Below are 25431 nucleotides of genomic sequence, written 5' to 3'. Positions count from 1 at the left end.
GCTTAGACCTGTGACATCCAGATCCCTAGGATAAGCAAAGTGTGTTGTTTTTCAACCAAGCTTCTGGTAATGCATTGTCACAGCAAAGAAGACTAACACAGTGACAAATTCAAGTAGAAGGAAAACACTCTGCCAGCCAGACACCAGCCACTCTGGTAAGTGCCACTTTGCAAAGACCTTTCTGAAGAGTCCCACCTGAGATGACCCAGTGTGGCTGGGGCTATGCCCCTCTGCTCCTCAGACCCTGCAACAGTACCAGAATTTTAGAAAGGGCACAATGGACTGGTGTTAAACAGATGTGTCACCCCTTTGACACCCACCATGTGAGTGACTGGCACTCTTGTACTCTTTGTTCTTCTTGAGCAAGTGTATGACAGATGTGAATTTTGTTTATTGTTGTCTTTTGGGGTTCATGAATACTCTTCCTTGTTTCCAAGCTACTTTAAGTGTGTGTTTGGATTCTTATTTATGAGTGCAATGACATGCATACTTGAGTTTGCAGGTGAAGCAGCACTGTAGATGGGGCAAAAATGCTTTTGAAAACTAGGCTGACAGACAAAGCACCTTCTAAGAGCAAATTATCATACCTCCAATCTTCAAGGGTATAGTGAAGAAATCACTCATTGGCCTACCTTGCTATTCTCTTTTTCTATCTTAACTGAAATTTCTCTTTCATTTGGCTTGTACCCGTGGGATAAACACCACATGAACCAAAATCCAAATGAAGAAAACCTTGGACTAACAACAGAATTATTAGTATCAGCATCCTTCAGCCCTCTGCAAAGGCCCATGATTTGTGCTTCCCCAGAGAGGATTTGAGGCAGGAAGGGCTTTCTGAGACTTCTCATTCATCTTTCTATTCATCCCCCTCCCATAACCCATTTGCAGAACTGCCATTGGACATCAGTGCACCTGTTTTTCCTATTTATGGGGAACACCTCCTTGACACACCAGAATCCCTGTTGAGTGGGGCTCAAACTGCAACTCTGCCACTCACCACCGAGGTGAGCCAGTCAAGTTGCACTCCCTTTGTGTTTCAGCTTTCTCCTCTGTACAATAGCTACAATGGGAATGTTGTTCTCAGAGTTATTTTGAGGGGAAAGTCAGTTTGTGCATATGCACATTATATGTCTTGCACATAATTGGCCCTTAGGAAAATTTAGTAATTCTATGAATACTATTACATTTATGGAATGGCTCAGCCAGTCTGACTCCAGAGCCTGGGAATTAACCCTTGATCAGTACTACTTTTAAAAATATTGTTTGAAATGACAATTATTTTAAATGCACTTAATTCCATTTGTATGTATGCAGTATGTATGTGTATGTGTGTGTATGTAAATATGTAGATAGATGCAGGTGTGGGTGTAGATGTAGAGAAAGGGGCATACAGATGTGTATATACAGGAAGGTAGATAAAGATGTATTTTTCCCTCTGAAGAGGAAGCACTTCAGGGAACACATAGTTAATATACTGGAACATATATCTGAGGAAACTGCACAGAACACAACACAGAGAGGCAAAGCACTGAAAAATTTCAACAGAAATTAGGACACATTGAGAAAAAAATAAGCAAGTTTTTGGGAGAAATTTTTAAAAATATAGAGGCAACATTTGAGGAGCCAAATGTAAGCATCTTCTGAAGTTGATGACAGTAAAGCATCTTCACATTCAAAAGCTTACATCAAACACTAAAGAGAATTTTCTAAAATCCACATGTAGAAATAGCTTATGGGAAATAGATTTCAGTAAGATTTAAAAACATAAAACAGTAAAAGCATTAATATAATAGCAAATAAGAGGGTTTTAAAAATCAAGTGAGGCCTAAATTCCAGGAAGTAATAATAATTAATTCTGGCAATTTGGGCATTATATATATCCTCAGATTATGTGTTTAGATACATATGAACTTGAAATTTTGCTTCAGAGCCCTAATATATAAATTTGAACAAAATCAAGCATCATTCAAGGGTCATTTAAAAGTATAATGAAATAGGCAGGGAAAGAAAGAGACGATTATACTCAATAACAGCCATACTGTGTTAGACAATTTTTAATCACTGTGACAAAATACCTGAGAAAAACAACCTAAAGGTGGAAAGATTTATTTGGCTCATAAATAGTTCAGAAATTTCAGTCCTTGATTGTCTGGCTCCATTGCTCTGGGCCCAGGATGAGGCAGAACATTATGGAAGAAGGTCGTGGTGGTAAAAGAACTGTCAACTTATAGCAGACAGGAAGGAGAGAGATAGAAGAACAGCTGGGAACAAGAAAAAACCTTCTAGGCCATGTCTCCAGTGACCTGCTTCTTCTAACTAGAGTTTCCACCACTTCCCAATAATGCCAACAGTTATGAATCCCTCAACAAATTAACCCACAGATGAGGTCATATCCCTCATGATCTAATCACAGCACGAAGACTCCACTTCTGAACACTGTTGCACTAGTGTCCAAGGTTTCAGTGCATGAGCAGATCAAACCACAACAAACCCTGGTGGATTTTTAAGTAAACATGAGAGGAAATGGTGTTCGGGCAAAAGAAAATGATATAAAGAAAATAGATAATGATTTAAGGAACCACCTACAAGAAATATATGATAAATCTGAAATTGCATGTACCTAAGCACATAATTTAAACATGTAATTCAAATGTCAAAATTATTAGGTTAATTTGGCAAATCATTTGTAAGTGTAGGGAGATTTACCATCTTGCTTGGAAGCTGAACACTAAACAGATGAAAATGAATAAGAATAAACAATGTTTGAACAAGTTTAAAGGACTTACTAGAGCCCCGTATCTTTCAATGAAAGAATATAACTTCCTTCTAAACATAAAGCAACATCATTTAAAGTTCAAAACTGATAAATCAATATGAAACAAAGTACTGTTTTTCAGAGAACATTAAATTGGGAACTGGAACTACAGCTTCTTATATTTGGAATTCATGAATTAAAGAAAGAAACACACTGCATTCATGGAGGCCCTGACAGTTTCCAGTTTGCATTCTATTTCCATGAAGAAACAATGAAAACAAGTTAAATTTAGGTCATAGAAGATGTATGCAGAGGAAAATATCATCATAGACATGCTATAGAAAAAAGATGCAATTTTAAAAAGTTAGAAGAAAATAAAGACCTCAAGCAGAAAGAAGAAAATTGTTAAAAATAAAGAAATTAGTTAAAAGGAAATCAAAGGAGCAATTGAGAAGATCAATAAAATCAAGAGGAACTCTAACAAAGCAAAGAAATCAATGAAACCATTAGAAAGATTGATCAGAAGACATTGGATGTGTGCTTCCTAACAAAGTCCCAAGAAGAAAAGGCTGTGGATCCCTTACCAATGAGCTCATCAAAGACAGTTGCTCTTAGTTGTTAAACTTCCTTTTCAGCTTCAGAGAGATGAAAGCAGGAATGAAGAATGGTGGTTACTTCGTAGGGAATGCAGGGAGGACTCAATTGCCCTTAAGCCCTTAGGCAAAGCACATAAGCAACCTTGTGTTTGAGGGACACAGATAATAAGACACACAGTATTCTGGAAGGATTGGGGTCACATACGATGTTGGGACAGGAATTAATTGTGAACTGAAAAACATGCAAATTGCAACCTTGGTGAACTTCCTCTTTGTAATAACCCAAGAAAACAAGTGGAATGTGTTGGAGCCTCCCTGGCACTATTAATGAGTTTTTGATGAAACCATGTGTCTGATGGCAAATCAGATGGACAGTCCTCTTCCTGTGAATGTCCTGTACCCGTGTGAGCCTGTGTGCATCCCACACCCACCTTCCACCCTTGAGAGTGACAGGATTAGGTCTTGGCACTGATAAAGACAGGAGATAAAGGGATTTTTAGGAGGGAATTTAACAAAATAATTAAATGATTAATATTTAATTTAGTTTAACAATTAAATAAGTAAATTCTGAGAAAGAAATTAATGGAACAATTTTTAAAATACCAAATTTTGGACTGGGGTGGACTTGGGTGTGGGTCAGTGGCAAAGAGCTTGCCAAACGTGTAGGGCCCAGGATTGGAGAAAAAAAAAGAATTCAATTAAATATCAGATTTGATAATATTTGAAATATCAACCATGTATCATTTACTCCTATGTGCAGGGGCAGTACAGAAGTCCTTAATCTGAACAAAGGTAATTTATTGAATATATTTTGTTAACATGTGTACTAATATTGTTATTATTTTGGTGTTGTCATTAGACCACAATATTTCCAGTCTTCTCAAAATCACTGCAAGAGCACTGTATCCTCATGTTATAGGTTTAAAATATTGAGAGAGCAGCTAATCATGGCAGAGTCAAGATTCTTGGTGTCTATCCAGAATGAAAGTGTAGCTGTTTTTTGGATTCATTGTTATCTTTCTAATTAGATGAAACGGTGTGCACTGGCAGGTTATTTCTCAGACAAAATAACTGAAAATAACTCAGAATGAATTTCCTTTGAGAAATATATGTTTCTTATGTTTAACATATGTTTGTATATGTTAAAATCTGTCATTAGCATTCTGATAACATAACTAATCAATTTAGTATGGAAGAAGGTTTACTTTTACAGTAAGTTCTTCATGGTGGGAATGCTTGGCAGAGGAGGCCTGTTGTCTCATGGGGGCTGGGGATCAGAGAGAAAGAGGAAGAACCAGGGTCCCAAGATCACTTCAAGGTCATGGCCCCAATGACCTGATTTCCTGAAGGTTCCACCAGCTCCCCATGGCACTCCACTATGGACTTTGGAATATATGACTCAAACATTGGCAGCATCTGTGTTTTTAATGGTTTGTAATACTTAGGTTAGTGGCTGTGATATGATTAAATAAGAAACAACTCAAATTGCTGCCAGTGGTGATGGGCACCTAGCAAGCACTCAGTAGTCACTGGCATCCTCCCACATGTCTCATCCTCAGCTTCATCAGGAAAGAATAATTGTTAAAACAGGAACAAGTTAGATCTGGTATCCATCAGGGTAGTTTATGTTACTACAGTTTATTCACAAAAGCAAGACATGAGAGTCACTGGAGTAACCTGCAAACCATCCTCCTTGAGACCTTCAGAGACCCAGGAGGCAGGCCCTGGAGAATAGAAAAGCATTGCTGCTGGGCAATATATCCATGGCTCCTGTTGGCCATGTCTTAGGCCCTGGTAGATTCAGCAGTGCCCTGTCAGAACTCTGCATTGGGGTCACCAGTAGGAGACTTGGCCTCTAGGAGAAGTACTTTACTGGTGGCCATGATTCTCCCAGAGACTCACCTGGATGATTTACCAACCAGAGCTCAGAACCCAGGAGTCTTGAACATTTCCTGACACTTAGAGGCCATTCTGCACCTGCTCAGTTCTCTGCATGCTGAGATTTGGTGGATGATGACTCAGGCCAGGCCTCTGTGCTGAGCATCATGAGGTCCACAGTATGATTCAGCCTCCAGTCAGTGACCAAGAAGTTGTCGTGTCAGGCAAATGCAATACCAAGCAGGCCAAAGCATGGAGCAGAGGCCTTTGTAGTGGGGCAGTATGATATATGGGCCTGTATTTGGTGTCAGTCACACAAACCTGTGTTCTTCTCCCAGTGACATGGTGAGTCATGATAAATAACTCTGTGTGCCTCAGTTTTCTTGTCTGCAAAATGGGGCTGAAAGTAGGACTTATGTGACAGGTTATTATAGGATAGAACAAGTTAGGACACATGATGTTGAATGGTTCCTTGCCCAGAACAACCCCTTAATACATGAGTTGATGTTACACCTAAAATTGATGTGTGCATGTAATCCAATAAAGGTGTCTCCCCATCTAACACACTGCACAATGCTGTATGTCATTTACGTTTATAGAGCAATAGTCATAACAGGTGACAGGGGCTATTTCCATTTTGGGTGTCTTTCCCTTGCAAGCAGGCAGCCTCAGGTACATTGGGAAAAGTAAATGTGCTATGTATATCAACTTCTTTTATCCCCTTCATTTATTCTAAACTATGGGAAGGCTTGGATGTAAATACAGGTATGAAGTCTTTTGTTGTTCCTATTAATGTGAAAATTAGGCTTTGTAGTGTGTGGGGTTTGCATCTAAATAAACCCAGTTCTGAATCATCCAGGGCAGAGAATGTCGCCCTTCTGCAGTGACCACACATTAACCAGTGCACATGAGTTGTGATACAGAGAGCATTCACTGCAGATGAATTAAAAGTCTCACTCTGTAGGCTCCAAGGTCTCAGCTAGTGTTGTCAAATGCACGCTGTCTCCATTAACAGTGTCTACTCAAAACAAAGAGAGTAATAAGTCTCACTGCCAATGTTTTGCTAAGCAAATTGCCTCAGCTGTCCTCATTTCAGAACTTGGAACCCTACGTTTGGGGTGGAGTGTATGAAGATTAAGTGAATGGGAGGCACAGGCCAGCCAGAAAGGGTCAGATCCTGCTCTGCCATGTGCTAGCTGAGTTAGGGGACTTAGGTATGCCTCTGTTTCTTCATCTACAAAATGGGAAGGATGGTGACTGTCCCTATTTCATGTGGTCACTGGGTGAGGTGGACCAGTAGCTGTGAATGTACCCAGAGCAGGACCTGGTGTACAGGGGTCACTGAGCAAGTGCTGGCTGCAGTTGTCATTATTGCTCTCATGTGTGCCTGCTTTGGGTTCTTCACAGGAAGCACACAGTACAATCTGAGTGGGACCAAGTTTAATAAGGACAGTATTAGAACAGATTGGCTGGGTAGGGTTGTTAACAGGAGATGGCACTGTTCCCAGGACTAATGTCAGTGCAGAGAATTAACCAAACTCCAAAGCCCACCCTAGTTGGAAGGATAAGAGTAGGGAGCAGTCACCAGAAGCACACAGCCAGAGCAGTGCACAGGAACCTCCAAAGTCATAGAAACTCCAGCTTGAGCTAAAGGACCCAGAGGATGCTGAGCCACAGGAGGACAGAGAGGGAGGAAGGGTGGACAGTCCCTGGACTTTTCTCTCATCTGGGCCCTAAGCTCCCAGTGCCCCATCTAAGAAATTAACCAGAGGCAGGAGTGTGGAAAAGCTGAGGTAATTATGAGCAGGCCTGTGTCCATGATTAAGAGTAGCTGAGGGTGGGCTAGGGAAAAGTATGGATCTGGAGAAACCCAGCCCCAAGAATGACAGTTTTAGGACCATCTACATCATGCATGCAGTGGGTGTCAATACACAGAACAAGTGTTCCCAGTATAGTCACAGACAGCATTGCCAAGAAATACCAACAGGACAGGACAGAGTCTGGCTCTCGCTTGGTGACAGGAAGAGTGACAAACCCAACAAAAATAACTCCAACAAAAATAGTGGCAGTTGCTGGTAGTTCTAGAACCTTCATAGTTTTCCAAGTACTTCATGCCCTGGGTGGGGTTACAGTTCAGCCTTGTCCCACACAATGGGAAGTCAGCATCTATCCCCATTTTACAAATAAGAACATGAAGGGGAGGTGTTGATTGATTAGGAGCAAGACATTTAGTGGGATTCATGCTTGGGTTTCTTAGAGAATTCATGGAGGCCTGTGGACAAAGTGCAGAGGACTCAAGGACTCAAGAGTGCAAGACAGGTCATTTAATACTTAACCATGTGGTTGTCCTGCAGGGGATTTTACATTTGGGTAGATCCTCTGGAAACTTTTATGGGAAAAGGTGAGCATGTACACTCATCTGTAGGTCAGATTCTTCCTTCAAATTTATATTGGCTTGAAATAAACAGAACAATGATTTGTTGAGATATTAGGCATCTCATAGGGACACAATTTAAAGGGCAGCATGCAATTCCTCTGATGTTCTCATTCATTTTCTTTCCTAAGAAAAGGTGCATTTTTCTTTTTATGTGCTCTGAACTTAGTTCTATGCTTTTCTTTGATGTTGGTTATTACAGTCCCTTCAACTTTTGTGCCGCTGTCTTTGTAGATTGCATCCCCAGACCTGCTTGAAATCAAAGCAGCCATGTATCACTTATCTCAGGAAAATCTGAAGGTGGAGGCTGCTCCCAAAATCAGTCTTTCCAGACCAAGCCCTCTTTGCCCTCCTGATGTTCTGGAAAGTCATAGTCCAGCAACCTTATCCTGGCTGGAAGAGTCATATATGAACACCTGCCCATGACCCTACTAGGTCCCTGTCTTCTTGAGGGATCAGGATAGGAGGACAAGTCCCTCTAGAGGGGAATAGAATAATACCACAGTTCCTCATTCAAAGAGAACCTACAACAGGTAAGCTTTCTTCCTCACCTCTAGCACCATTTAAAGTCCTGAAGCAAGTAAAGAAATTTGAGAGTGATGGGAAAATTATTAAATATTTCTTCTGAAAACACACAAACATAGGGAATTTAGCATATAATTTCATAACCTCTTGTCTTTCTTGCATACTGGCCCGAAGCTGAAATTGACATCATTGTGTACATCTAGGTCTGTGTATCAGTCTGGCTACCAGTGAGGGGTGTCTGCAGTCAGTCAGCTTGTTTGTATGCACATCAGTGTAGGTGAAGTGATGGGCAGTGGATAGATTGAGGGAAGGAGGAAAATGCCCCTCTTCCCTTTCCCAGAGAGGGGACCTGCCAAATTAAGGGGCAGTAATAAAATCCTCAGCATGGACACTTTCTTCCAGGCTGTGGAAATGTGGATAAAGGAGGTGTGTGACTCCTGGGCTGTCCATCTTGCATAATCTCATTACCTGGAATTCAAAAGCCAGAAAGTCCCTGAGGAGAAACTAGGAACTCTAGTCCCCCATTGTCTTCTTTATTCAACCTCTGCTTCCTACTAGCACAGGAATGGAGACATGATGGATGCAAAGAATAGAGCTCCAGCTTGGAATAAATATAACAGAAAAAAGGAAGGTAGAATAAGGAATAAACTAAATATCCATCTTATGATGTCATTTTCAAAAAGCAGAAAATTACAGGAAATAATTTTTTGAAATTAAAAGATGTAGGAAGAAAATGAAAAGGTCAGAAATTTGTGAAAGAGAATTAAAATATGCAATATAAAAGTCACTACATTTGAGACATATTTCATTGATAGATTAATAAAATTGAGTCAAGTCTAAAAAGATTAATAAGGACATACAAAAATGTATGAAGTGCAAATTCCTATATTGGAAATAAGACATCACCACATGTGCTACAGACATTAAAATAGGAAAATTATAATGTAAATAATATTGTAAATGTGGAAATTCAAATGAGCTGCCAAAGTCATAAAAGAATACCAAAGTATACAATAAACTTGACCCAAGAATCAACATAAAATTAGAAAATAATCTGCTTAATAAGTAAAGTGCAGCAGATAGCATTTTTTTTTCTGAAAATCCTATCTACTTTAGTCCAATTTACCAAGTGTCTTCTGTTGTATTATGCAGTTTTAACTTTATGATACTTTCTGAAATTATGTTCTCTTCTCATTTTCTACTGCCTGTGTCTTTTCATAAAATGTAATCCCATGAGGATGAAGGTTCTTTGCATTCTGATCCCAGTCACAGTTCTGGAATTTAGAGTAAGGCTGTCTAACAATAAGTTCCCAAATACATTTTAAACAAAGACACATATAAGGAATAAAGTTATTTGTATTGTGAAGAATTCCTCATTGAAGAAAATTTTGTGGCCAAAAATGTTGTCAGGCTATAGTGGTGGCCATCAGCACAAACATTAGAAAATCCCACCACAGAGGTGATTTGCGGAATTTTTTTTCTCTTTTCTGTATCTCCTGAAAACCCTCCTTTAATAATTCTCTCTTGCTAAATTTTGGAGATAACAGACTATTTCTTTTAACCTTGTGATATTGAAGTCCTTTTCTACCAGACTACTGGTGATGTTGCATCTCTCTGTTCTGCTAAGGTCATCTGTGGCTCCCCTGGGTAGGACCATCTCATCCTTCTCCATTTAGTGTGTGAACCCACAGGATAAGCAGTTGGGGAGATGACAGGGAACAGTCTGTTGATAGATGTTTGATGTGGCTTTCTGAACATTTCTGTGTCTGTGTTTGGCAAAGTCAAGGGGAGGGCTGACTCACACTGAAAAACTTTAGTATTGATCCTGCACTGTGGTCCTTGGAATCCAGGAAAAGGGCCTGGCTCTATGCAGCAAGCTCAATGCAAGGAAAATTCATTCTTATATTCAGTGAGAAAGGAAGGAAACCTGACAAAAAACACAGGTGAATAACAGCAATGGCATTTCCTACTTATCCAAGGAGGATCCAAGTTGGGTGGAAGAGTTATTCCCATCTCCAGAGAAGGCCTCATGGGAGAAGAAGACTCAGGTACAGTTTAGCATGCAAGGCAATTTTGGGGGAGTTTCCTTGAAAGGAACATGTGTGGGAGAGGGAAGGAAGCTGGAGTGGTGGAGTAGGTTCTAAGCTGCTAGGACTTAGCACCTAGTGGTACGAGGAGCCACTGGACCTGCAGAGTGTCCCAGCCTGGGTGGAATTTGCTTCTCATATCAAGTGGTTGAAGATAGACTGCCCAGGGGACATGGCACTGACCATAAAGACTTTCTGTAACAGAGTCAGTCTTGGAGCATGCTAAGAGCTCTGGGCCAGAATCGAAGGTGCAGAGTGCACAGGTGTCAAAGCGAAAGTTTACATCCAACTGACTCCCAGCCACAATCTACTGTTGCCATGGTGTTCTAGATATTTGCTCTTATTTACTCCTTGTAGCAACCCTACAAAGCTGACAAGATTTAGTAATTTCCATTAATTAATGTTTCTTTATTTGCCATACACACTGAAGACATTTTTACAGAATGTAAATGATTGTTATTAAATAATTTCCCCATAAATTTGATTGTATTGTAAATCTGCTGAGCTCCTTACTCTGCCATCCCAGAAGTATTGCAGGAAGTACTGCATTTCACATTTAGAATGTGTTAATTATTTATTTTCCTTCAGACGTGATTAGTTTCATAAGATTGAGGATTCAGGAAGGCCACCCAGAAGTATAATGAAACTGAAGATTCTTCTGATTATCTTCACACTTTTGTATTGCAGAGATTTAGTACAAGTTTACTATGAGCTGAATTTCTGAGTTATTCTCCATCAGACCATAGTGTCTGACTTCTTGTTAATGTTCTTCACTCTATTCCTTCTGGAGCATTGTTAATAGAAAATATGAATACAATTTAAAAAGTCTATTTTGACCATACTTTTATTTCTTCCAGGCATTGTGCAGCAGCATTGAAATTAAAAATTACATAGCTTTTTGCCCTGGAATTACTCTCAATATTGAGAATTTCCATACATTATGAACATATTCTCTTAATAGGAGTCATGTTTTATTTTCCTTTTTTGTCTCAGTACTTCTTGTATATTCCCTCAGAGTTTGGCAGAATGTAGATTGTACCATTTTATTTTGTTTTGTTTTTAATCAGGTCCCTCAGTGATGAGCTTTCATCTACTTATCAGCAAATATTTTGAAATATCTTAATATGTCTCATTTAGTTGGCCATAATATCTCAAATTATGAATAAAAGGTTTTAATTTCTTATGATTTAGTTGTCAATTGAAGTTGTCATTCTAGTAAATATTAGTATAAGTTTTTATACTAAGTCATGCATACTCATGATGCTAAAAAATTCTATTTCCTTGAATAAAATCATGCAACATAATCATAGAACTGAATTTCATTTCATATATATATATGTATATATATTTTTTCAAGAACTAAATTATTGCCTTTTTTGGTTTGCTTACTTTTCTATGTACAATCACTATTTCCTCAGGAAATCATTAAAGAAAGTGTACATTTCTACTTCAGTATTTAAAAGTCCCATGTAATGTTTTCATTTTGACCCATTATTTTCCATTCTTTCATGTATAACTCTTGGATTCTCCAATCTGGACTGATACTTCTTATCCCTTCACTACACCATAGTTCTCTTCCTAATGTGACTTCCTACAATTTCTCTAGAAGTTTTCTTTGTCTTTCTGTTAGATTTGTTAACTTCTGGGTCTTATATGTTACTATCAGTTTTAATTTTTTCAAAAAGCAAACTTTAGTTTTGAACATGTTATATTTACAAATATATTGAAAAAGATAGTTCAGAGCCCCCATATATCTGGCATCCAGTTTCCCTCATTACTAGTATCTGACATCCCTCTGGCATATTTTATACAGATAAATAACCACTATTGACCCAATATTATGACTGAAGTCCATGATTTTGGTTTTTATCTAAAGCCTTTCTTCTATTCAAGGATCTCCTCCAAATGAAAGAATTCAGTTGTGAGATCATAGGCTCTACTTGGCTGCAACAGTTTCTCAGGTTTTCCTTGTTATTGATGACATTCACCATTTTAAGAAGTGCTAGTTAGGTATTTTTTAAAATGCCCCTCAATTGACATTTGTCCAATGATTTTTCTCATGATTAGTTGTGATTCTGGATCTTTGGGAGAAAGACTGCAGCTATAAAGTACTATTTTCAGAATATAATATCAAAGGGTTTAGACTGCAGTTAATATCAACCCACAAAAGTAAGTGTGATGCTCAGGCTTCTCTTCATTAAAAGAGATTCTGTCCCTGTCATTAAGAACTGGGAAGATGACCCACGTTCAGTTTCTTTCTTTATTTTTTTCTTGCAATGTATTTTTCTTGGAGTATAGGAGATAGATACGAGTAACAGATATTTTTATTTCTGATGAAATTAATTGTATTGTTGGCTTCCTAAACAATCCTGAATTAAGAAGTAGGATCTGGACAAGTTGGAGACCCAGGGAATAATGGACTTCATAAACTAAGATCACTGAGCAAGAATGACCTTCATTCTTATCTCTCTCATAGGTGACAACAGAGGTAGACTAACTACCTCTACTACTCAGTGGCCAGTTCACAAAACATGAGGAGCCACAGGAAAATTTTTGCTACCTGACAGAGAGGAGAGAGCATCCTTCTAACATGTGTTTAACCAGGATCCAGAGAGCTGTGATGAGAACATTGCTCTTATCCAAAGAATTTCAAGAACACAAGTCAAAAAGTGCATGCTGATGCCTGTTAAAACTTTCAGATAATTTTTGCAGGAGTTATATTCTTATACTGTTTGAGTTGCTGGGACCCTTGAAGTATTTATTGATTATAATGAACTTAATACAATGGGAACCAAGAAAATTAATTTGTAAAGTTGAATCACATTTTAAGATTATGTTTTCAAGGTAAAGACTAGCATGAGATAAAATATAAAGTTTGTTGGTATTTTAATAATTTGGGAATGACATAATTTATGTTGACACTGATTATTTTTTTCTAAGAAAAGATTAAAACCTTATATCATTTGAATAGTGCATTACTTTCAATTGCTATTTCAAACTAAAAGACAATTTATCACCAGAAGTGACAGGAAAATGATAAAAATTCTTTTCTTTAATCTTTGAAAAGTGCTCTTGAGATTTCATATAATATCAATTTAAAATATACCACAAGCATAATCACTACTAAAGTTGTACGATATGCAGGTCTTAGAATGTTATCCATAATTAACATTTTTGGCAGCTTAATAAATCCTCCTTGAAAAGCAAGCCTTTTTATTGTAATGTGTATGAAGTAGGACTCTTATCAGGATTTTTCTAAAAGCAAATATATACAAAATTAAATAAAACCACAGCCTTTACATCTCAATTTTAGAGACACACTTAAAGAGAAATGTCACTGTCAGTAGATATTTCACAACTCCACATCCCCTGCTTAGATAATTAAACACCCCTGTAAATCATTGTGTGTAACTGGTGGCTACCATATTGAAAAATGTAGGTCTAATCCAAAGTTTTTTCCATAATTAAAAGATATAATGAAATATAATACTTGTGTTTTTATTAGTACCAAATATTTGGTCAGAAGAAACATGGAACAAATAGAAATATACTAGTGAAAGAGAAAACACAAAGATTTAATACCATGAATATAAGTAATATTCAGACTACTTAGCCAAAGAGAAAGAGGGATATGCACAAAAACATGAAGAAACAAAGCACGTTATCATAGAATATTCCCATTGGCAGTCAAAAGAATGAACAGAATGAGGGCTGGAGGGAAATGGGCATCATGTCTGACACTGATTTTCCTTAGGGCTCCAGTTATCTTAAGCCTTATTCCCATATTTTCCATTTAGTTGCCATTTTTTGGTGATGTCAATTTTGAATATTAGGGGACTTGACTTGTGAAATAAGTTTTCCATGTTATAGTTACAGTGTTCATACAACTTATCAATCATTTGTGAAATAATTATTTTATACCAGAGAACCATGTTCTAGTACTTCAGAGAAGGGGAATAACAGATTAGAAATTCTCATTTATTTTTCCATAGGGGATTAAAACTCAGCTTTTAGACACTTTTCACATCTAATGGTAATGAGGATGAATATAACCCAGTGTTCAAAATAAAAAAAAACATATACAACAGAAAACATTCGTTTAGAGTATTGTCATTAGACGTGAGTGTTTTCTAAAATATGCATTTCAATACCTCCCATTTCAATAAAACAGAGGAGTAAGATTTCATGGAAGTAGGAAGGCAGAAATACAATCTAAATACATAAAATAGAATGAGAAGTTAGAATTCTAGCATTCCTCCTCATATTTATCTCCCCACTTTGATGGGACTAGAATTGAGTTGGTTGTGCAAAGTAACACAACAAATAAAAAGTTCAAGACAATAATACATTTTGGAAGTTAATTTTAGCAATTTTACCTTCAAAACAGAAAATATGCCTACTGTGCTCATTCAAAATAGAATCAACTCTTCTCTAACCTTCTAATATATTATTCCCACAAACATATTTCATGCTAGGTATTTGAATTGAAAGTTTAAGAAAAACATTTAGTTGCAGTTTATGATTGTAAACACTATTATGCAAACCAGTGGTATTCAACAGGATTACAGTGGTATAAAACAGCTTAAATGTTATTTGCCTGTGTAGGTTTAATTTTCTGTTACATACAATAAAAAATAAGTAGGTAAAATTAATTTTAGTATATATTTAGTTATTCTGATCCAAAATGTTATCATGTTAGCAAGTAATAAATATACTACTTAATAATGAGATATTGTTCATTATTTTTCATACTATTTCTGAAATTCAGAGTATAATTTAAAAGCAGAGCACATTTTAATCACTTATTGCAAAATTTCTACTAAATAGCCATGTGCAACTGGTGGCTTCCATATTGGACAATGTAGGTGTAACTTAACATTATATGAAAATTATTTTACCACAATTACAAGATGTAATAAAATATATAATATTTATGTTTTTTTCATTACCAACCAGTCATACATCTTTGGGTACTAGAGAAAATATCAAAACTTTTGTGCTTTTCCTTTTAGGAGTGTCCTTATAGAACACTTTCAGAGCATAACTTTTGGATACTGCCCACTGCACATCTTATCTCAAGTGTGGTGAATTGCTCCCACATTAAATGTTTAAACGAGAATATTTGTGAAAAATGATTTATATATCTTTATTATATGATTGAATAAGCCTCCGTCTGAATTGCACCTGATTGGGTGGCAAAAATATTCCATGCTTTATAGACATTAATCCATTATTGACTTTGGTTTCAGTTCTCTTGTATTAGAAGCATTATATATATTTTCTGGCCTCCAACATTTTTAGCCCTTGAAAACTTCATAGGGTCTGGGAATTGTGCCCCTACTGCTATAAATCCTCTCTGGCAAAGATCCCATTTTCCATGTATCTGCTCATAAAATATGGGAATGTTTCCATTCCTGTAGCTCTCAGCGAAATTGTGTCCTAGGGAAGTGACAATGAAACTTACCCATCTAAGTTTAATCCTCAGTGTATGTGGATTGCTTCTTTCTTATTATTGGCATAAGTTGGTCTTACTTAATTATTTGACTGGTTGTTTTCTGTTTCTGATTTTAGAGAGGCAAGGACTATGTCTATTTTCATTAAACTAATGCTTACAATTGTCACTGCATATTAGGTGAACACAAAAAATGCTTATAAAGAAAAGGTCAATCTCATTATATTTCAATGCAGAATAGATGTTGCCCACATTTACTCTGCACTGCACCCTACCTACACAATTGCTTCCACAAATTCAGTGTTTCTAGAACACTGAGCCTGGTGAAGCATGTTTTTTTACTTAAAGTTTAGAAAGTATTATAACAATATGAATCTTATCAATCACTTGCACTTTGGTAAGATCGTTTCATTTACTTTTACAATTTGTATTTATCTTCATTCCTTTCAATTCTCTAACTTCATGAAACTTTATGCTTTAAAAGAAGTGTTTTTTTTTTCCTTCTTCAAATCTTTGGTTCTTAATCTTGACCTATTTTGCTTCCCTCAGGAAACTTTTTTGATGATTATGTTTATAGATACTTTTGGTTGTCATAAATGGGAATAAGATAAGTTATGCTATCATCTTTAAGTAGATAAATAGGTGCTGCTAAAACTTTTAAATTGTAAAATGAGAGTCCAAGAAACAAAGGATGATCCACTCCCAAATGTCAATAGTGCTCAAGTTACAAAATCCTATTCTAATCATTCACTTTTAAATAGTTATCTGTGGTCTTTACTTAAAATAATTCAATTTAAATATATTATTTGAAATAATCCATCTTGTTCTATTTCAATTAATAACTTTTTATTCTGAAAAAAAAACAAGTAATTTATTCAAATAAAACAGGTTGAACAGCACTGAATATTTCCTAAGATAGTACTTTTAAGTTTTTCCTTTTTTTCTTTAAATGTTGGTAGATACAAGGATAGCTCTGATGAATGTCATTATGAAGTCTTATTAATTTAATGTATATTTGTTGTTCTGTTTCATAAGTCCCTTTAGGTAGAATACAATAAAGCAGAAACCTCAAAAGAATTAATGCCTGGATTATCATGTCTTCAATAAATCAGAAAGCTAAGTGGTAAAGACCACCGACACTTATTTCTCTATACAGTAAAATCTTTGTCAGTGCTTACAAGGAAATGTTTATTCCCTGCTTCTCTGGATTCTGTTTGATGGAGGTCTCCTAACACCACTTTGACCACAGCCACAACAGACTTTAGGCATAAAACCAAGAGAAAATGTTATCCATTTGCCAGAGTGATGATCACATTTAAAATTAGATAAAAATGGCTGGAAATGGACCGTTGAACCAACCTAGATCTTCTTCAATTGATGAATGGATAAAGAAACTGTGGTATATATACACAATGGAATATTACTCAGCTATAAAGAAAAATAAAATTATGGCACTGGCAGGCAAATGGATGAAATTGGAGAATATCATGCTAAGTGAGATAAGCCCATCTCAAAAATCCAAAAGACGAATGATCTCACTGATAAGTGAATGATGAAAAATAATGGGGGGTGGGAGGGGGGCAAGAATGAAGGAAGGAGGGACTGTATAGAGGGAAAAGAGAGGTGGGAGGGGTGGGGGGAAGGAAAAAATAATGGAATGAATCAAACATCATTACCCTATGTAAATGTGTGATTATGCAAATGGTATGCTGTTACTCCATGTACAAACAGAAACAACATGTAACCCATTTGTTTACAATAAAAATAAATTAAAAAAAATGACTGGAAATGGAATCATTTTTTTGTGCTGAAGGCAGACATGGGCTCCAAGCTTCAATATATGGGAAAGGTAATGGCGTGTTTCATTTGACAATCACTTGATAGGAAGGTGAAATAAGAATTGTGTATTGTGTATGGATGTTTTTACACAGGAGCTGAACAAACCAATGACAAGACCACTGGAATTTTAATCCAAGAGAACTGGTTTCTCTTCCTGACTCAATGGCCTAGATAAGGTTTGGAATATTATTTAATCCATCTTTACTTCAATTCTCCCTGATTATTTTAATGAAAACAATGTATTTCATATATATATTAATTTAAGTTACAATATGTAGGTGTCATGAAAAGCATAAACACATTATGATTTGCAGCCAGTCTGCTCACCAGAGACAGAAAAAAAATCTCCAGACATAATATTTTAAATTGATATTTATGTTCTTGATGAATTATTTCCCTTTTTCCTTAAAACTTGAAATACCATCTGGGTTGTGGCTCTCAAAACCTCTTTGATTTGAACTTCTTATAATTTGATATGGAAATTAGCATATAATTTTAAAATCATATTTTGAGCTTATGATTTTTTAAAAAAATTAGTTTCAACACACTTGTTTTTTTGTTCCTTTTTCTTTCTTCACTCATGTCTAGAATAGATTAAACTGATCCACATTATCAAAAAGTCATTTTTCCTGAAAAATAAATATTTTACTTTACTTTGATTTTATGAGTTTTCTTTTAATTTTTCTAAATGATTTTGTCATGAGCTTTAATAAAAACAGATTAACTCATTGACTGGGCATGATGACTCACACCTGTAATCAGTATCTCAGAAGGCTGAGGTAGGAGGTTCGTGAGTTCAAAGTCAACCTCAGCAAAAGCAAGGCAGTAAGAGAGACTCTGTCTCTAAATAAGATATAAAGTAGGGCTGGGGATGTGGCTCAGTTGTTAAGTGCACCTGTATTCAATCCCCAGTACCCAAAAAACCCAACCAAACAAACAAAAGAAACAGATTAACTCTCTTGAGGAGAGTTTAAAATGAATAAATAAATTCAAAGACAAAACTGGAAAACAATGTCTCAAAGAGTATTTGAATATAGTTATAGAAGATCAATCTCTTGAGCATTAAATCTGCTGAGACTTCTAACAATTTAAGCTAAAAAGAAGCATGATGGGACTTGTGATTCTAATGTTAGGGTGAAGGAAGCATATTTGTTCATGATCTAAGTTCTTTGTACTACTTTGTTGAAAGTTTGCCCTTTGGAAATGCATTTAAATTTACTGAATAATACAGTGGAGAATAAATTTCAACAGAAATTGCTGAAGATCAACATATACTCGGGATTACCACACAACTGTATGGGGCCCAAGACAATTTCTGTTTCTTTTTCTTTTTCTCCCCCTTTATTTTACAAGACACTTATCTAGGTATAAATGCTGAGGAGTTCCCCTACTTGCCACATTTTGGGGTGTTGAGTTTCAAATAATCTTACAAAAGAACAATAGTAACAACAGATACAGTGGCATTAAGTAGAAACTATATCCTTGACAGCTGCCTACTAGGGTTCAGAATCTGGTTTTGTAGTCCTGAGAAGATCCTCTAAATGCAATCCCTGGAGTTGAACTCATAGATTGAGTCAAAGGTCATAGTGAGCCCAAATGGTTAAAATGACAATGAGGCCCAAAGAGCTCCAATTCAAAGAAGGATGTCCTTCTCAGATTACAGCTACCTGCAATGGCCATATGCACAAGAAGGGTCTTAGGAAGTTTTGAGGAAAGTACTGCAAAGTACAGGCATCTCTGAAGTTGTTGTGCAAAACTTCTGCTTATATGATTCTACAGTAGGATCAATCATGTGATCTAAAACCATTAAGATTTGTTTAGAGTAAGATAATTTCACATAGTTGTTTGCACTTGCTTCTTTTTATTTAGCTTAATATAAGGATGGAGTTTTGAAGTGGAAGCCAAGTGAAAGGATGACATAGCTCTAAACTGTTTTGAAGATCTCAGATAGCTCTGCTTATGATAGGTGCTATACATCACATTGAATTTCCTGGAAAATTCCTGTACAGAATGCACTCTCTGATTTCAACTACATCAGATTCATAGACTTTAATTGCAAGAAGTGGAGATGATAAAGAACAGTTTGTTAACAAATTAATGACACATAATATTTTATTCAAGATAAGAGTGGAAAAACTGGAAAATCATATGCAACAGAATGAAATTAAACCCCTATCTCTCACCCTGCACAAAACTCAACTCAAAGTGGATCAAGGACCTTGGAATCAGACCAGAGACCCTGCATCTTATAGAAGAAAAAGTAGGTCCAAATCTTCAACTTGTTGGCTTAGAATCAGACTTCCTTAACAGGACTCCCATAGCACAAGAAATAAAAGCAAGAATCAATAACTGGGATAGACTCAAACTAAAAAGCTTTCTCTCAGCAAAGGAAACTATCAGTAATGTGAAGAGAGAGCCTATGGAGTGGGAGAATATCTTTGCCACTCATACTTCAGATAGAGCGCTAATTTCCAGAATCTATAAAGAACTCAAAAAACCCTACACCAAGAATACAAATAATCCAATCAACAAATGGGCTAAGGAAATGAACAGACACTTCACAGAAGATGTACAAGCAATCAACAGATATATTAAAAATTATTCAACATCTCTAGTAATAAGAGAAATGCAAATCAAAACTACCCTAAGATTCCATCTCACCCCAATTAGAATGGTGATTATCAAGAACACAAGCAACAATAGGTGTTGGCGAGGATGTGGGGAAAAAGGTACACTCATACCTTGCTGGTGGGGTTGCAAATTAGTGCAGCCACTTGGAAAGCAGTATGGAGTTTCCTCAGAAAGCTTGGAATGGAACAACGATTTGACCCAGCTATCCCACTCCTTGGCCTATACCCAAAGGACTTAAAATCAGTATACTATAGAGATACAGCTACATCAATTTTCATTGCTGCTCTATTCACCATAGCCAGATTGTGGAACCAACCTAGATGTCCTTCAGTTGATGAATGGATAAAGAAACTGTGGCATATATATACAATGGAATATTACTCCACCATGAAGAATGATAAAATTATGGCATTTGCAGGCAAATGGATGAAATTGGAGAATATCATGCTAAGTGAGATAAGCCAATCTCAAAAAAACTAAAGGACGAATGATCTCGCTGATAAGCGGATGAGGACATATAATGGGGCATGGGAGGTGTTAGCGTTAGGGTTAGGGTTAGGTTTAGGGTTAGGGATAAGGAGGGTGGTAAGAATGGAGGAAGGAAGGACTGTATAGAGGGAAAAGATGGGTGGGAGCGGTGGGGGGAAGGGAAAAAATAACAGAATGAATCAAACAACATTACCCTATGTAAATTTATGATTACACAAATGGTATGCCTTGACTCCATGTACAAATAGAGAAACAACATGTATCCCATTTATTTACAATAAAAAAAGAAATAGAATGGAGTTTTTTTTTTACCTCCCAATGAACTTAAATTGCAAAAGAATCTGTGAGGTTAACTATGAAAGTTCTTATTTGGTATTCTGGAATTTCACTATTGTAACTATTTGTATAATGTGGAATTTATTTGGTTCACTTGGAAGACAAGTTAACATATTTGTAAATTGTATTAAAAGGAGTAGGCCTAACATCTAACCTATTATTACATTTATATAGTATTATTCTACAGGTACATGGCTCTAATTGGTGATGTGTGAAAAAGAAAAAAAAAAAAACCCTTGCTCTCCAGCAAGATACATTTTTAATGGAAATGACATGTCAGTTGCCAATATTTCCTTTCTGCAAGAAAACTAATTAAAGCTTAATTATCTTTGTGTCATTGTGTCTAGATTTGGGAATAAAATTATGATAGTATGGAGGCCAATTCAACTTTATGTATGTATGTAAACTGTATATAAATGTATTTATATCTCTGCTCATTCTAGAAAGTCATTGAAATAGCTCACAGAAAGGCAAATTGTAACCAACTGTACAGAATTCAGGGCTGAGGAAAAAGTCAAATGCAAAATTGCCAACCACAGGGCTGGAGTTATGGCTCAGTGGTAAAGTGCTTGCCTGGCATGTGTGAAGCCCTGGCACCACACATAAATAAATAAAAGATCCACTGACAACTAAAAATATATTTTTAAAATTGCCAACAACAATAGTCTACTGACTACTATCATTGAGCCCCCAAATTAACTTTAGTTTTCTTTTTAGAAAGAGAGCATATTTCCTATTATTGAAGACTCCATTCATTTAAAGAAAATTGATTACCACATATCAAAAACTGAAAGAATATTCCTATGTAGAAATAAATAGAAAGAACAGTATGTGGCTTATGAATAATTGTATTTAAAGATACAAATGTTATCTTTGACATCCTTTTGAGAAAATAAATATCACTTTGAATCAATCTACTTTACTGTTTATAACAAAAAAAGTCACAACACTATCTGAAATTGAAGGCAATTCTTCAAATGCATATTTTTGATTTACTACAATACCTGGAGAAGTATAAGATTCTATGCAGTCAAGTAAGATGGAAGTTAATCTTATCTTAAAAAATTATGTCAGGATTACCAGTTGCTCAAAATAAAGACAAGGAGAACAGTCTCCATTACAGATTTCCACATATATATGCACATGTATGCAAACATACACATGCACAAATGAATAATAATTTGAATGCTTACTCTAATACAGATAATTGCATGCATATATCTGTGTAATTCCTAGTTTTTGTCAGAGCCTCAGGGCTATATATCAAGATAATACTAACTCTTTATCCACAAAAGTAGTTCTGAAAACTAAGTTATCATTCCAGATAAATGATAGTTAGCAGCTATTCTTAAACCTATATTGTTTAAAAGGACAAAAAGATGAAAAAAAAACCAGTTCCTAGTTTCAGTGGCCCGTATTATTGAATATATTTTGATTTAGAATGCATTAAAACTTGAGACATCATTAAGGCTTGTGATGTTCAATGTAAATATGAAAGTCCCTCAATTATAATATAATAGGTAAACTTTTTTGAGTGATTACTTTGGGCACTGTCTAAATGCTTTACAAACATAAATGTATGTCATCTTCATAACAGCATTATGAGGAATCATACATATGAGAAAACTGAGGCACAGAAAGCTTAAATAACTTCCCCATGGTCCAAAACCCAGTAGTCTGAAGCTAAAGTATAAGACCAGGTTGTCTTCATTTTGCTCTATTGTACCAGACAATATCAGGGTGTATTATCCTCCATATCTCCCAAAGGTCAACAATAACTGTAGACTGCTAAAAGTGCAATAATAGAGACACACTTTGGGGCCTGAGGATACACAGGATGATCTGCAATTATATCAAGAAATGTAGAAATTTGAGAAAGTTTTCAAAGTTGAAGAGGCACCTGAGATGAATCTGGAATAGTGATTTGACATTCTCAGAGGTTGCCTGGAGGAAAGTTTTCAAAAACACTGAGCTAAAATTTCAGTGTAGTTTTGATTTGCATTTTCCTCATTGCTAACAATGATGAATATTTTTTCTGTGTATTTGTTGGCCATTTTTATTTTTAGAGAAGTGTCTGCTTAGATCATTTGTCCCTTCATTAAATTGTTTATTTTTTCAGTTTTTCATAAATTCTGGATATTAATCCCCTGTCAGAAGAATAATTGGCAAAGATTTTCTCACATTTCACATTCTCAGTTGACCCTGTTTCTGTGCAGAAGCTCTTTAATTTCACATCATCCTACTGATTTTTAGTTTTATTTCTTAAGTCTCAGTAGTTTTAATACAGTAGTTTGTGCTTCTGCCAATATTTTGTGTTGTTGACCCTATGATTTGTTCTCATAGTTGCAGTGTTTTGGTCTAATTCCTAGGTCATTGATCCACTTTGATAGCTTTTTGTTTAGGGTGATTGAAAGAATTCTAGTTTCCTTCTCCATATAAAGGCACAGTTTTCCAACACCCTTTGTTAAAAAGGTTATATTTTTTCCAATGTATGTTTTTGGAAACTTTGTGAATATCAGATGACTATATCTATGTGGGTTTGTCTCTGTGTCTTCTATTCTATTCCATTGGTCTTCATGTCTGTTTTGATGTCAAGACCATGCTAGTTTTGTTAGTATAGCTCTGTAGTATTATTTGGGACTGGGTACTGTGATGCCACCAGCATCGCTTTTGCTCTGTATTGCTTTGGCTATTCTCAGTCCTTTATTATTCCATATGAATTTTAGGACTGTTTTTTTTTTGGTTAGTGCTATGAAGAATGTCACTGGTATCTTGATGGGTATTATACAGATAATAAGATATGCTGGTGAGAATGTGGGAAAAATCTATACTTACACATATTTGGTGGGACTGTAAATTACAACAACCACTTTGGAAAATAGTCTGGAGATTTCTTAAAAGATAAGTAGTTGACCTGTCATATGATCTAGCTAATCCACTATTTGGTATTTATCAAAAAGAACTAAAATCAGCATACTACAGTAAAACATGAATTCCCAAATTTATAGCAGAGAAATTCACAATAGCAATGTAAGTAATTAGCCTAGATGCTGTCAGAGGATGAAAGAATAAAGAAAATGTGGTCTATATGCACATGGAAAATTTACTCAGCCATGAATAATGAGATAAAGAAATTATATCATTTATTGATAAATGGATAGGACATAAGCAGACAAATAAAATCAAGGGTGAAATATTTTCTTTCATATATGGAAGAAAGAGGGAGGGAGGGAGGGGGGGAGAGAGAGAGAGAAAAGGAATAAAATGGGAATCTCACAAAAGTAGAAGGGAGACTAATAGAGGAGGGTAATTAAAGGGGAGGATGTTGGGGGATCATAGGAAATTACTTAGGAACAAAATCTACCAAATTATTCTATGTCCATATAAGATTATACCACAATAAATTTTACTTTTATATATAATTATTATACACTCACTAACATGATAGAAATTGAAGGAAAATTAGCAGATTAAAGCAAATGGGCAAGGGGGGTGAGCAGAGAGGAAAGGGAAAACAAATGGGAATATGATTATTATATTATGTTATACACATGGACCAATTTGGCATAATGAATCCCACTATCATGTATCATGATAATGCACCAATGAAAAATAAAAATGAATAGATAAAAGATGCATTGAAAACAGAGAACCGGGCATAGAGATAGAGGACATTCACAGGAAGAAGAAGGGCACAATAAGCTTGGATACAAAGTAGTAGAGGAAATGTGATTTTAGAGTTGAAGATCTGGGAGATGGGAGAAAATATAACATGTCAAAAACCATTCACCAAAGAGAAATGAAAATCAAAACCACCCTAAGATTCCATCTCACCCCAATTAGAATGGCGATTATCAAGAATACAAGCAACAACAGGTGTTGGCGAGGATGTGGGGAGAAAGGTACACTCATACATTGCTGGTGGGGCTGCAAATTAGTGCAGCCACTCTGGAAAGCAGTATGGAGACTCCTTAGAAAACTTGGAATGGAACCACCATTTGACCCAGCTATCCCACTCCTTGGCCTATACCCAAAGGACTTAAAATCAGCATATTACAGAGATACAGCCACATCAATGTTCATAGCTGCTCAGTTCACAATAGCCAGATTGTGGAACAAACCTAGATGTCCTCCAACTGATGAATGGAAAAAGAAACTGTGGTATATATATATACAATGGAATATTACTCAGCCATAAAGAATGATAAAATTATGGCATTTGCAGGCAAATGGATGAAACTGGAGAATATCATGCTAAGTGAGATAAGCCAATCTCAAAAAACCAAAGGAAGAATGATATCGCTAATAAGTGGATGATGACACATAATGGGGGGTGGGAGGGGTTAGTGTTGGGGTTGGAGTTGGGTTTAGGGAGGGGGACAGAAATGGAGGAAGGAAGGACTATATAG

This window comes from Sciurus carolinensis, unplaced genomic scaffold (genome assembly GCF_902686445.1).
Source record: "Sciurus carolinensis unplaced genomic scaffold, mSciCar1.2, whole genome shotgun sequence".
Classification (NCBI taxonomy): Eukaryota; Metazoa; Chordata; class Mammalia; order Rodentia; family Sciuridae; genus Sciurus; species Sciurus carolinensis.
Note: the sequence above shows the minus strand (reverse complement) of the source record.